We start from the raw sequence: 11,976 nt of genomic DNA, 5'->3' as shown, positions 1-11,976 counted from the left end.
AAGCAGTACCTTCGCCGCTTTAACGAAGAAAGACGCAAGGCCATCGGCGAAGAGGTAGCCCGGCTGCTGGCAGCTGGATTTATCGTCAAAGTGTTTCATCCCGAATGGTTGGCTAATCCGGTGCTTGTTCTTAAGAAAAATGGCACTTGGCGTATGTGTGTGGACTACACTGATTTGAACAAAGCTTGCCCGGCAGATCCTTTCGCTCTCCCACGTATCGATCAGATCATTGATGCAACGGTGGGTTGTGAGCGCCTGAGTTTTCTGGATGCTTATTCAGGTTATCATCAGATTAAAATGGCAGTTAAGGACCAGGAGAAAACAGCCTTCATCACTCCCTTTGGAGCCTTCTGCTATGTTTCTATGCCCTTTGGGCTCAAGAGTGCCCAAGCAACCTACCAGCGTTGTGTGCAAAATTGTCTTGACAAGCAGATCGGCCGTAATGTTCATGCCTATGTGGATGACATTGTGGGGAAATACAGGAAGCAGGAAACCCTGATAAATGATCTCAAGGAGACGTTTGACAATCTTCGGGTTTACAAAATGATGCTCAACCCGGACAAATGTGTTTTTGGTGTTCCGGCAGGCAAACTCTTGGGCTTTCTTGTGTCTAACAGAGGTATTGAGGCAAATCCGGAAAAGATCAAAGCAATCACATCCTTGGCTAAACCGGCATGTATCAATGATGTTCAGCGTCTGGCGGGCCGGATTGCAGCCCTCAGCCGATTTATCAGCCGTTTGGGAGAGAAGGCGATTCCCCTGTATCAGATGTTGAAGAAAATAGAAAAATTCGTCTGGAGTGACGCCGCTGATGCGACATTCGAGGAGTTGAAGTGGCAGCTAGCTGAACCGCCAGTCCTCGCTGCTCCATTTGATAATGAACCTCTACTGTTGTACGTGGTTGCCAATGCCCGAGTGGTTAGTGTGGCGATTGTGGTTGAGCGTAAGGAGGCTGGGAAAGAATATCCGGTTCAATGACCAGTTTATTATATCAGTGAAGTACTGATCGAATCAAAGCAAAGATATCCCCATTGGCAGAAGCTAGTGTATGGAGTTTTCATGGCAAGTAGGAAACTCAAGAAATATTTTCAAGGCCATCCTATTACAGTGGTTAGTTCTGCTCCCTTGGGTGATATAATCCAGAATAGAGAGGCAACTGGCCGGGTTGCGAAGTGGGCGATCGAGCTCGGTCCCCATAGTTTGAAGTATACACCCCGAACAGCCATCAAATCTCAGGCGCTTGTGGACTTCATCAATGATTGGACCGAGTTACAGGCACCAGAAGACAAACCGGATAATACATACTGGACCATTCACTTTGATGGATCCAGGCAGCTGGAAGGCTCGGGGGCTGGAGTTGTCCTCACTTCCCCTCGAGGTGATAAGATTTGTTATGTTCTCCCTTAATGTTTCCTTGTACTAACAATGCAGCGGAGTACGAGGCCTTGCTCCATGGTCTTCGTGTAGCTAAGGAAATGAACTTAAGCCGGGTTCGATGCTTTGGAGATTCTGATCTGGTGGCTCAACAAGTTTCTGGTACTTGGGATTCTAAAGACCCACTCATGGCGGCTTATAGGCGCGAGGTGGATATTGTAGCAGGTCACTTTAAGGGTTATCAGGTGGAGCACATCGACCGGCGCAAGAATGAAGCAGCAGATGCTCTAAGCCGGCTGGGATCTCAGCGTAAACCGGTACCACCTAATACCTTTCTAGATATCTTGCATAACCCGTCTGTAAAGTTGCCTACAGAAGAGGATTTAGCTGTTCCTGATCCGGAGGCCCAGTTGGTAGCCGTTCTACATGCCGCCCCGGATTGGACGGTTACATATTTGGCGTATCTGAACCGGGGTGAATTACCAGAAGACGAACTTTTCGCCAGGCAGATAGTCCGGCGGTCCAAGTCTATGGTTGTTCACAATGGCGAGTTGCACCGTTCTAGTGTTTCAGGCGTATTCCAATGTTGTGTTTCTCCTGAAGAAGGACAAGAGATTCTACGGGAAATCCATGAAGGGGATTGCGGTCACCATGCCAGCTCAAAGTCCTTGGTTGCTAAGGCTTTCCGACACGGTTCTACTGGTTGACAACTCATTCTGATGTGGAAGACTTGGTAAAGCGGTGTGACGCTTGTCAGAAATTTTCACGTCGTGCTCATGTTCCTGCTCAGGAGTTACGCATGATTCCCATCACTTGGCCGTTTGCTACTTGGGGGCTTGATATGGTTGGACCCTTTAAGCGTTCTAAGGACAAGAAGACCCACCTATTGGTGGCGGTTGACAAGTTCACCAAATGGGTTGAAGCGGAGCCCATCAGTAAATGTGATGCAGCCACGGCGGTTCAATTTCTCAAAAAGATTATTTTCCATTTCGGCTTTCCACATAGCATCATCACAGATAATAGTACGAACCTTTCTAAAGGTGAGATGGAGGAGTTTTGCCAACGAGAGCACATCCGGCTTGATGTAGCGTCCATGGCTCATCCCCAGTCCAATGGTCAAGCTGAGAGGGCGAATCAAGAAATCCTGAAGGGTATCAAGCCTCGGCTCATGGTCCCTTTGAAGCGGACGCCGGGTTGTTGGGTGGAGAAATTACCATCAGTGTTATGGAGCATAAATACAACCCCAAACCGATCTACGGGATATACACCCTTTTTCCTGGTCTATGGGGCTGAGGCTGTCCTCCCAAGTGATATTCGTCACGACTCGCCCCGGGTCGCGAATTATGAAGTGGACAATGAGCAAGCACGCCAAGAGGCGCTAGACCTGTTAGATGAGAAACGAGACATGGCTTTGGCTCGGTCGGTGATTTATCAACAAGACCTACGGCGTTATCATAGCCGCCGGGTTAAGACAAGAACCCTTCAAGAAGGTGATTTGGTACTTCGGCTCATTCAAGACCAGACTGATATGCACAAGTTATCCCCACCTTGGGAAGGGCCTTTTGTGGTCAGCAAAAATCTGCACAACGGATCATACTACCTCATTGACGTTCGAGAAGACTCACGTAGCTCTGAGGAGGAGACCCGGCGGCCATGGAACATAGCTCTCCTACGGCCTTATTACACTTAAAGTCACAGGCTTTTCGTATGTACATATTTCAACAATGTATATATTATGATCAATATAATAAACCGGCATCCTTGCTATCAAGCAGGGCCTCCGCCGTTTTCTTCCTTCAAATATCTGTTAACTTGGGGGCTTCCTGTTCAAACATAGGTGTATTCACCAAAGAGAACATAGCATTACTACCCTCTTGATGCGGCTATCACGCCACAACAAAGCTTGGGAGCTTCACACCCAAGGGGCCAAAGAGAGTCTTGTTGCTACGCACAACTCAAACATAGGCACCCATTGAGCACAGCTCACAAAGTTACTTGGGGGCTCTTTGCGTCAAATACCAAAGAGTTTGAAAGGACCCTTGTAGCTGGGTATCGACCCACGGCTTGGAAGCCTGGTGTATTCACCTAAAACCCCGGGTTAACCTGCCTTCATCAAGTAAGCCACTCCTATCCAGGTAATCCTGGCACGACCCTTCGAACGTTTGACAGTTACTCTCATTGAGACCCTGAACTTGTCAAAGTTAAAACGATGATTGGTTAGTTGGAGGGCCATCTTAAAAGGCTTTGCCAAAATGGTTTAACTCAGTGGCCTGGCAGCCCATGAAAAGCCTCGATTTGGGCCTGGCAGCCCTCGAAAAGCCTCGACTACAGTTTTTTGTTTGCTTTTTTCTGCCAAGTTTTTATTTTTTTCGTGAGGTCTATGTTAAACTGGAGTTTTTTAAAACCCGGCACGGCTTACGGATCTTCTGTTCAAGTATACAATTAAAGGTAATCCGGCATCCTTCAAAACCGGTCTGGCTTTGACGCTTTGTCTCCAGCAATCGGCCGGCGTTCATCACAACCCGGTTCTATATCATATATATATACCAACATGGTACGGTGGAGTTTGGGTTTTCACCCTTCTTCAAATCACAATTGGTAAACCGACAGCAATGTTTTATATCACATGTATGATTTATTATTTGCTGCAACCATAGTTGCTTACCAAGTGGGATATTTTGACCCGTCCCGTGGTAAACCGCATGGACAGATTTTCCGTATGCAAACACAGGGATTGCATAGTATTGTAAAAATACATAAGCCAGTACTAAAATTCTCATGACAAATCAACGCAAAGTGTATCCCGCCGCACGAGGGCAACGGATCAAAGTATTTCCACTAGCTTATTACAAGGCACTTGAAGGCCCAAAATATGGTGTTTCTAGCAGAACAAGGTTTCTGGAGCATCACTCTAATTGCCAGATCAAGTCTCATTACCATGTTGCTGCGAAGTTGATGGGTCATCTGGCGTCGGTTCAGCTTCCTCTTCCCCACCTAGCGGTTGGAAGCTTGCGGTGGTCCAGTCAATCCGGGTTAAGGCCTGAAAGATAGCTTCTTCACTGATAAGTTCTGACGGATCAATGTTAGGGGCATAAGTGTGCTTACGGATTCCTGGAATAAGATTTTGCGCCTCCGGAATGACAGGGTTAACCCGTTTGTTGTTGGCATCATAATAAGACCGGTGAACCGTCAAGTTAGCATCCTCTGCCAGCTGACTCGCTAGAGGACGCATCTCCCTCGTCACTCTTTTAAGGGCTACATCATCAAAATCTGCCCCGTTTTCTTATGTGCTTGGAAAGCCTTTGGCAAGGTCAACTGGATCCAAGTCAGCTATCCATGCTTTGGCTCGGGTAAGTGCCAACAAAGCGTCGGCCCTGGCAGCAGATCGCTTCACCTCTTCTAGCTGTGCTGGTACCATGGATAGCCTTGTCAGAGTATCCTTGATCAGTGTTGGGGCCAGATTGTCATAGGAGGCTGCACAAATAACCCGTTGAGCACCGGTGTAAAGTTGTTCCAGAAGAGTATATGTTGCTTTCAGCTTCATCCGTACATCTGAGCCCAGATGAGTAATGCGGCTCCCTGCAACGGTTTAAGAATTTCATATTTCAACCGGCACCTTACAAGATGGGTATTCCAAATACTTTGCTAGGAGTACTTACCAAATATTGCGGCGGTCATGGCGTTCACTTGACGCTTTAACCCAGAAAGCTCTTCTGCCACCGGTTTAAGTGCAGATTCGGCGTCTTCAGCCCGTTTCAGCAATGTCCCCTTTTCAGTGTCCCAGTTGGCACGTTCCGTCTTGAATTCTTCTTTCAGTCGTTCTATGGAAGTTAAAGCGGCTCGAAGTTCATCTTTAGCTTTGGAAGATTCTTCTTGCTGAGATTTGATAATTTCTTGAAGATCAGCAATCTACGTCCGTTGATGGTTTATGTCAGCCTGCCAAAATCAAGAGGAGCATTTCAATATTTTATCAAAAGTCCCAAGCATACAACTGGTTCTACACTTGGCACTTGGGGGCTAATGCGGATTAATTCTTTCTTACTGCTTATTCAAAGTCCCAGGATTCATACAAGTTTCAATCCTGGCACTTGGGGGCTAATGCGGATTAATTCGTTCTTACTGCTTATTCAAAGTCCCAAGGATTCATACAAGTTTCAATCCTGGCACTTGGGGGCTAATGTGTGTTTGTTCAAAAAACTTAAAAGTCAACAATGTGCAGTTTGGAAATTCAAAGTCCCGGTTTGTTTTTACAAATTAAACTGACCCTTGGGGGCTACAGGATACAAGGCAGTGAAAATACAAAGATAAGGAGGAAAATGTTTACCTCATAACGTTCCTTCATCAGATTTACCAAGTCAGCCTCATTATCTCGACTTGTATAAAGCCGGTTCAAGAAACCGGAATGAAGATCCTGGGCAGAAAGATTAGCATATTTTGACATATCAGTTTCCATCTTCCTCTTGCCCATTGAAATAAACTCATCCTTGGCGGTATGTTTTGCCAAGACAACTGGATCACCCGGAGCGGTATAAGCAGTGCCAGTAACAATAACGTCATCGTCTTTGGCTGGGCTTGGCGGATTAGCACTTGACTTCAGCAGATCAGCAGCCGGACTTGCAGGCATAACATGTGGACTTGAGGTATCCTCATGTATGGCCGAATCAGCTTCTGGCGGATTTGCATTGATAGTTGGCTCTGGCAGGGCAAAATCATCCACAAGATTATCAAGATTTTTATCAAGACCCTCAGGAGTTTTCTCCGGTTCAACTTCACCGGTAGGGGCGCTGGTCTTGGCCTTCTTACTCAAACGAGCTTGAGCACTAATATTAAAACAAAGATTAGCATGGTCAACTGAGTTATGAAAGAGAAGGGAAGGCTACACACTTACCCAGGGACGGTTTTCAGTGGAGGCAGCTGAGTGGTTGATGAACCGCCAGACGAATTAGAAGATGCTTGATAATTTGAATGAGATGAATTGAGAGGGCATCGGAAGAAACCTTTCAAAAGATAACATTTTTCAGGAGAACAAGCAACCTCTAGACGACGTTTCCGGTTTGGGGTGTGAGGTAAACCGGAAGAAGTGACCTGTTGACCACTGTGCCGGGTTGTGCGACGCCCTTCGGTTTGTTGTGTCTTCAAAGAAAGTTTTTGATCCAAATGAGCAACAGGGTGAGAGCATTTCACTTTCCGAACTGCACGGCGAAATCGTTGAACCGGCACAAGTTCTGAGTCAGAAGAAAGACAAATTACCTCAATATGATCTGCATGGCTGGCCTACGCATCATCCTGGGAGTAATCATTATCAGTAAAATATATGGATAGAAGTCAAGGGAGTCAAACTTTACCTCTTCAGCCGAGTCATCAACATCTTCTGGTGGCTCTGAAGACTCAGCGGTTTTCTTTTTGGCAGCTTTCTTGATGACCTTGGTCTTACCACGAGGAGCCTTAGCTACTTTGTCTTGAGTTTTATTTTTCCAAAAAGAGCTACTAGCCTATGGGATTGCACAAAAGTATTATTATAGCAGTGTCAAAGCGGAGAAGAATAAGGAAAAGTACAAGGTTAAAATATTTACCCCTGGCTGTTTGTTGGAGGTGTAAAAAGGACGAAGACCAATTTGAGTACATACGGCGAGCGGTTCGTCGAGTATTTTCTTTACACTTTCACTGACTTCATCGTCCGTCAGTTCTATTGATTTAAACCGTTGAGGATCATTGGTGTTGCCGGTGTATTCAAACATCAATCTGGGCCGGCGGCTTAAAGGGAGAATGCACCATGAAATCCAGCAACGAACGAGATCAACACCAGTTAAACCATTGGCAAGGAGAGCCCGGAGTTTGGCGAGTTGAGATGCATAAGCTTGTTGGTCTTTGGCAGGCAATCTCTGAGGTAAGGGGTGATTATTGCTGAGTCGGTACGGACGGTAGCCCGGTAGAGGATTCTCTTTAGCAGGGGCAGTATTTTGACAATAGAATCAGGTTTGGTTCCAGTCTTTTGGATGGCTGTGAAGTTTGCGTGAGGAAAAATCAACCTCTTTCCTTTTTTGGATTGACACACCGCCAAGTTCAGTATTAGGTCCATCAGAAAATTCTGTCCGGCGGTTTAAGTGAAAGAGATCTAGAAAGAGATCGACAGTTGGTTCTTCTTGCAGATAAACCTCGCAGAATACTTGGAAATTGCATATGTTGGACACAGAATTTGGTCCAATATCTTGAGGATGAAGTTGGAGCCTGGCAAGAACATCCCAGAATTTTTTTGATCCGGGAGGACTGAAACCTCGAGCTAAATGTTGCAAGAATACAATCACTTCTCCATTTTGAGGTTCAGGGGGGCATTCAGGGCCAGGAACTCGCCAACGGAGGTCATTTTTTGAGGCTAAAGCGCCGGTGGTGACATATTCATTGATTTGCGTTTCTGTGATCCAAGACGGAACCCAGTTGCAAGAAGCAAATTGCTTCGTCATCTTACAAAGTCTGTAAAAGGAAAATGGACAGTTTACGATTGGCGGTTCGTATGTGTTTGTCAAAATGTTAAACCGGCAATTCAAGGTATACATAGGAAGTGAACCGGGCATGGTTGTTCAAATTCTAGATGGCGGTTTAAGAGAGGGCTAATGACATACAACGGATTATCAACACTAAAGGATAAACCGCCTTTTTGAGGCAGAACCCTAAGCTGGAAATTTGTTAAGTGTGGAACAAACAGGTTTCACAAGTTGCAATTATTATTTTGGATCAAACGATCGCTCTGGAAGGAAAATTTCTAGACCTAAAACAGTGCAGATAAGTTCATACATTCGAAGAGGGCTTCCAAACAATGGAAATAAGATCTATTTTTATGCAAGATAAGCACAAACAGATGCCGCAGCAGTTCTACGTTGTTTTTACAATCTAAATAGGGTTGGAGGTGAAAACTAACAACGGTATTGCATCGGGCGGTGATGACCACCGACGAACTCAAACAAAGTTCCAATGCAGATCTGAGAAGGGGAAGGAGAAGAACTCATGGATGTGGATGAGCTGCGGAGGTTCGCCGTCGATTTCTGGTCAGAGTCAGGTCGATGCAGTGGCCTGAGTCGGTGCGGACTGGAAGATCAACGACGGCGGCGGCGGCGATACTTGAGGTCTTCGGGTCGCGAGGAGGAAGACGATGCGGTTTGGAAAGAGAGAAAATGGAAGGCGCCCTGATTTTATTTATAAGGAAGTGGGATAAAACGGCAGGCGCGAAAATCAAGGAATCGGAGGCGGCAAAAGAGGATGCAGCTGTCGCCTCGATCTTCGGGAATTAATTAAAGAGAAGGGAATCTTTATAAATTTTTTATACAGGAATGACGTCACAATGATTTACTACAGTAATAGAAGATGACGTCATGGCGATTCATCAAAGTTCACAGGGAGAAGACAATATGGCGGTTTACGAGAATTGCCAGAAGTTCAAGGATTGAAGACTGATATGAACAGGTTCAAATCAATCTGGGGCCTAATGTTGAAGATATAACCACTGAGGGTAAACCGCCCAGGAGGGGCCGGTTCACCTTCAGTTATACTAAAGCCCAAGGAAACCCAGAAGATGGCACTTTACGTATGAAGCTTAGAGGCCCAGAGCCCGCAGGCGGTTTAGGGCCCATGATAGTAAACCGCCATGATTGTATAAACTTGCATTGTAAGATAAGGAAGAAGAGACCGAGGCAGACACTTGTATGAGCCAGCCTCGGGACTCCGTAGACCGACCGGGATCCTCCTGAATATATAAAGGGGTGACCCGGTGGTGGTTCAGGGACAGAAGAACAATAACTCGAAGCCAGACAAAGCAGATTCGCTCCCTGGTCTTCGAAACCCCAGCAATACCAATCACAACTAGATGTAGGCCTTTACCTTCATCGAAGGGGCCGAACTAGTATAAACTCTCGTGTCCCTTTGTCCGGTTTAACCCCTTCAAGCTAACCCGTAGTGATGGCTCCACGACTAAGTCCTTCCATGAGGACATCTGCCGTGACAATTCCACGACACCCCTAGTGATTTCCTTTTATATGTGTGGCTTTATAAGCCGAATCAGCAGAACTTCGCTTTATGAATAGAAGCCCCCATGTAAACACACATGATATAAAAACAACAGAAACCCCGCTTTAGCTGAGGCTCTGATTTATTATATTGATCATAATATATATATATATATTGTCATAATTATGTACATAAAAATAGCATATGGCTCAAGTATAGTAAGGCCGAAGATGAGCTATATTCCACGACCGCTGGGTCTCCTCCTCTGATTTACGTGAGTCTTTGTGCTCTCGAACATCGATAAGTTAGTATGATCCATCGTGCAAATTTTTGCCGACCACAAAAGGCCCTTCCCAAGGTGGGGATAACTTGTGCATATCAGTCTGATCCTGGATGAGCCGGAGCACCAGATCGCCTTCTTGAAAATATCTGGTTTTAACCCGGTGGCCATGATAACGTCGCAGATCTTGTTGATAAATCACCGAACGTGCCGCCGCAAGATCACGCTCCTCATCTAATAGGTCTAGTGAGTCCTGACGTGCTTTCTCATTATCAGCTTCAACATAAGCCGCCACACGGGGCGAGTCATGACGTATGTCACTAGGGAGAACTGCCTCTACTCCGTAAACCATGAAGAAAGGCGTGTAACTGATACGTCTCCGTCGTATCTACTTTTCCAAACACTTTTTCCCTTGTTTTGGACTCTAACTTGCATGATTTGAATGGAACTAACCCAGACTGACGCTGTTTTCAGCAGAATTACCATGGTGTTATTTATGTGCAGAAACAAACGTTCTCGGAATGACCTGAAACTTCACGGAGCAACTTTTTGGAAAATATAAAAAATGCTTGCAAAAGATGAAGGCCAGGGGGCCCACCACCTATCCACGAGGGTGGGGGGCGCGCCCCCTGCCTCGTGGGCCCCCTGAAGCACCTCCATCTCCAACTCCAACTCTATATATTGTGTTTCGGGGAGATAAAAAATCAGAGAAAAGAATTCATCGCGTTTTACGATACAGAGCCGCCGCCAAGCCCTAAAACCTTTCGGGAGGGCTGATCTGGAGTCCGTTCGGGCCTCCGGAGAGGGGAATCCGTCGCCATCGTTATCATCTACCATCCTCCATCACCAATTTCATGATGCTCACCGCCGTGCGTGAGTAATTCCATCGTAGGCTTGCTGGACAGTGATGGGTTGGATGAGATCTATCATGTAATCAAGTTAGTTTTGTTAGGGTTTGATCCCTAGAATCCACTATGTTCTGAGATTGATGTTGCTATGACTTTGCTATGCTTAATGCTTGTCACTAGGGCCAGAGTGCCATGATTTCAGATTTGAACGGTTGTCAGAATCGCGATTTTGAATCGGATTGGAGCTCTGATGGTAGGATCACAAATCGTAGAATCTTCACTATCAGGATCGTAAAAACATAGATTCTATGAACTAAAATCGTAGAATCAGAGGAGTTAGTTTGGATCGTAAAGTCGTAGACTTGTATAACAGAATCGCGATTCTGACAACCTTGTCTGAACCTATTATGTTTTCATCAATATATGAGAGTTATTGATCCTATCTTGCAAGTCTATAGTCACCTATTATGTGTTATGATCCGTTAACCCCGAAGTGACAATAATCGGGATACTTACCGGTGATGACCGTAGTTTGAGGAGTTCATGTATTCACTATGTGTTAATGCTTTGTTCTGGTACTCTATTAAAAGGAGGCCTTAATATCCCTTAGTTTCCGTAAGGACCCCGCTACCACGGGAGGGTAGGACAAAAGATGTCATACAAGTTCTTTTCCATAAGCACGTATGACTATATTCAGAATACATGCCTACATTACATTGATGAACTGGAGCTAGTTCTGTGTCACCCTAGGTTATGACTGTTACATGATGAACCGCATCCGGCATAATTCTCCATCACCGATCCATTGCCTATGAGCTTTCCATATATTGTTCTTCGCTTATTTACTTTTCCGTTGCTATTGCTATCATCACTACAAAATACCAAAAACACTACTTTTACTACTGTTACCTTTTGCTACCGTTACCACTACTATCATATTACTTTGCTACTAAATACTTTGCTGCAGATATGAAGTTTCCAGGTGTGGTTGAATTGACAACTCAGCTGCTAATACTTGAGAATATTCTTTGGCTCTCCTTGTGTCGAATCAATAAATTTGGGTTGAATACTCTACCCTCGAAAACTGTTGCGATCCCCTATACTTGTAGGTTATCAGTAACCCGTAGATCTGTTCGGTGTGGTGTTGATACTCCATAACACAGAATGTAACTCCTCCACCCAACAACCCGGTGTCCGCTTTCAAGGAACCATAAGTCGGGGTTTGATACCTCTCAAAATTTCTTGATTGGCCCTATCTGCTTGACCATTAGATTGGGGGTGAGCCACTGATGACACGTCAAGCTGAATGTGCTCACGTTGACAAAATTCTTCCATAGCACCCTTGGAAAGATTAGTACCATTATCAGTTATAATGTTGTGTGGAAAACCAAACCGGAATATCACCTTTTTGATGAATTGAACCGCCGTGGCCGCATCACACTTACTGACTAGCTCTGCCTCTACCTACTTGGTAAA

The sequence above is a fragment of the Triticum urartu genome, chromosome 7 (assembly GCF_003073215.2).
Source record: "Triticum urartu cultivar G1812 chromosome 7, Tu2.1, whole genome shotgun sequence".
Lineage (NCBI taxonomy): Eukaryota > Viridiplantae > Streptophyta > Magnoliopsida > Poales > Poaceae > Triticum > Triticum urartu.
Note: the sequence above shows the minus strand (reverse complement) of the source record.